This window comes from Pinus tabuliformis, chromosome 3_2 (genome assembly GCF_031772625.1).
Source record: "Pinus tabuliformis cultivar Carrire ecotype Pingquan chromosome 3_2, CPIR1, whole genome shotgun sequence".
Classification (NCBI taxonomy): domain Eukaryota; kingdom Viridiplantae; phylum Streptophyta; class Pinopsida; order Pinales; family Pinaceae; genus Pinus; species Pinus tabuliformis.
In genome coordinates, this window is record NC_142302.1 from 853,781,438 (window position 1) to 853,785,351 (window position 3,914).

Genomic DNA, 3,914 nt, shown 5'->3' on the forward strand with positions numbered 1-3,914 from the left:
GTAATTATTATCGAAAGATTTGTTATAGATTACGGAAGTCTGAATTCAGATAAGACAAATAACTAATTGATATAAATACCAATATAGGTCCATCTTAAAAACTGATCTAACATTTGCCTAGAAGAATCCAATTTCTTCATATGCAATTTTTTTAATAAATAATGTTATTTAAATGTTTTGTATATATTTTTTTTAATTATTTAAAACTTCTATTTTGACCCACATAAATAAAATTTCAACTTTGATGACAAACATATTTACACATCAATGAACTTTAATTTAAATATTAACTTTAATTTATGAATAATATTAATTAAATCCTACTGAGGATTCAGAAAACCATATTTCGCTATAAACATTCACACATCAATCCACTTTAACTTAAATCACAATAAACATTTACACATCAATCAACTTTAACTTAAATATCAACTTTGATCTGTAAATGATATTAATTAAGTCCCTAATCTCCACGGATTCTGAAAACCATATTTCACAATAAACACCGGATGCAATTAGCTGTGAACGCTGTGTGAAACGCTTTGGGTTGGAATCACTTGCCACAGATACTTGATATTGCGATAAGAGGACCAGATTTTACGAGCGTAAACTCACTTCAAGATTTTGACAATCTGAAAGGGGAGCGAGAGTTCATGTGGCTGAATTGAGTTGAAGATTCGCACAGGCGAAAGTCATCACTCTCAATTTCATGAATGTGAATTGAGTTGAAGCCGAAGGCTCGCATGGGCCAGGGTTGCTGTCGTGCATTGTCTTGTGTAATTTTTGTTTCTTTGAACTTTCCATGCAACCTGAAAATTGCTGCACGATTGAGGTGGGCCAGGCGGCGGCGGCTCGGGTCAAAGTTTGGAAGCTCATCACTAGACACCGAGCAGAAGAGCATTAATGGTCACATATAAGTAATTCTGAAAAGGTAACAAATTATTTTCTGATATTTATTTATTAATACTATATTGCCCCTGGTTAGCTTTTGTATTTATTTAAATTTAACTAATATATTTTCGAGTTGTTTTTAATGTGATTTTTTGAAAAAAAAATTGGTGGATTTTTCTAATTTAATTTTTTAAAAAGCTAGCAGGAATTCATTGAAATCACAAGTTTGATGGTAACCACTTCACAATAAAAGTGCCCTAGGATTTTTCAGTACGTTGAATCCATATATATAGTCAAAAAAGTAGTTTAGATAACATAAATCAAGATTTCACCACAAATTATTCCGCTAGTTTGATGGTAACCACTTCACAATAAAAGTGCCCTAGGATTTTTCAGTACGATTGAATCCATATATATAGTCAAAAAGGTAGTTTAGATAACATAAATCAAGATTTCACCACAAATTATTCCGCTTGATCCCTGCACCAAAAACTCTAAAAATCGCACTAAAAACAACTCCATATATTTTGTGATATTCAATAGTTAATGATTGGTACAGTGTATGTCACTAATTAAATTTTCTACTTACTCAAATCCAACTAATATATTTTGTAATATTCATTCATTAATACCCGAAACATTAAATTTTATAATATACTACCAAACATTAATAAATAAATATCACTCCCCTTATCATCATCCCTCCCCTCAGTTGAACGAAAGCCGTTGATTGGAAAACCAGTCATTGCAGGCGCATCTGTGATGTGAAAGAAAGCTCTGCAACGTGACGCCCACGATGAGGGAATAGTCATGACGAAAAAAAACATAATAACCCAAGTGTAAATGTAATCTATCATAATAATAGAAAGCCTGAAGGGCTTCAACGCCAAACTACCTGGTGGCCGAAAGAGCATTTTGTTGCTGTATGTAATCCTATTTTTGAGTGATTTGAGATAGATGATGAAACTGTCTGATAGTAGGGAGAGTGTTTAAGACACTGTATTCCCACTATAGTTAGTACTGTAGAGGTTAATATCATGTCATGCCTTTGGCTTGTAGTTGGAAGAAATATTCAACATGAATATGCATGGTAAAGTAGTTTATTCCATAGTTGTGATTTGACAGAATAGCTTTACCTACACTAGTGCTGGAGTTTGGACACCGCTGAACAAACCCATGGTAGAATAAATAAATAATGATTCCCACGATTGGGGGGTGCAATGAACATCGACAAATTTTCAGAATAATTGGATGAAAAATCTCTTATATGATGAGATATTTTCCATGATTTTTTCATGGAAGATTCAATGAATCTGCCAAAGACTGACTTTCATTTTAGAGGAGCCGAAGAAAGCGTTACTGTCGCTTGGTTAGCATGGTTAAAACGCTGCCAGGACAAAAGGTGGGTTTTACATTGTCTTTTCGTTTTCCTCGCAACTTCGCTCCACTCAAGCGTTTCAAGAATGACTTAAACCCAAGCATGCTTATACTCTTCTTGATTCTCCGCGAAAAAGATTCCCCACTTGCTCTTGCCACCTCAAAGCTTTTAATCATTTTATACATATTATTCATATTCATTTACTTAGGAGGTGTTTATATGAAATGATTCAGAAGTTTTTCATATCAAATGATGAAGTATCTCAACATAGAATAAACGAAATGAATATCAATTTTCAATAAGGAAGCTCTATTTTATTACATTAGTTGGTAATAATTTATAATCATATTCCTTAAGAAGACCATTTTCTTTAAGAAAACTTTGATGTTTGGAGGTTAGGGTTGATCATTAACATTTTTCCCAATAAATATTTGATGTCTAAAGGTCACTATGTCTGTCCCTACGACCAATAGCCCAACAATAGGCCACACATTTACAACAATGTACAATGGATTCTTTGGCTATATTGTAGCTACATGTTTTGACATCATGTATTGCTTTATGTTTGAATGGCCTAATAGAATCAATGTATGTAAAAGTAATGCATTGCACATCGTGAAAAGATTTATGGGACAAGATCCAAAATATATATGAAGGGGAAAAAAGTCAAGAAGGACAAGCTCACACCCTCAGAGGAAAATTTGAGCAGGTGAAAATAAATGAAGATGAAAATATTACTTATTTTCTCTAGGTTGATGAAGTTGTAAACACCATACAAGGGTTGGGAGAACCAATGGAAAATAAGGTAATTGTCCAAAAAATATTGAGATCACTTCCAATGAGATTTGATGCTAAAGTCTCAGTGCTAGATGAAAGATTGGACTTAGAAAGTGTGAGCATGGATGAGCTTCATGGAATACTTACAACCTACAAAATGAGAATAGAGTAGGAGAACCCATCCAAAAGAGAAGCAAATTTTACAACATCTAAGAAGGCATGGAAAAGCAAGCAATAGAATAAGCAAAGCCCCAGTTGTATCTGTAGTGAAATTGCAAATGAAGAGATAACTAACTTTGTGAGGAAGTTGAAGAGAGGAACAAACAAGTACAAAGGTAAGCTCCCTTTAAAATGTTTTAATTGTGGTGAAATTGGTTATTTTGCGTCAAAGTGTCCTTATGCAAAGAACTAAGACAATTATGATGAAGAGGAAGCTCCTAGGAAATCAAAGAAGAATTAGAAAAGATACAAGAAGCAAGGTAGAAAGAAAGGCTTAAAGAAAAGTTTCTACTCAAAGGAAGATAACTCTTCATCCAAAGAAGAGAGTGACAATGATAGTGAAAATAACACATGAAGGGTGTTGTTCATCACAAGAGATTACAAGAAGGAACCCCCTGAAGAACAAGAAGATGATGAAGAAGATAAAGTGAGTTATATCTTGAAAGAGAACCTATCAATGCCCTAAAGGATATAAAAGTAGAAAGAAGGAATGTCGAGGCAATGGAAGCCAAATTGAGTGAACTAAAGAAACACGCTAGAACTATCAATAAGAAGTTTAAAGAATCAGAGAAGATTATCATCAATCTAAAGTTACCCTAGCGGAGGCCAAGAAAATCAATGAATCACTCAACAAGGAGTTGGAAGAAAG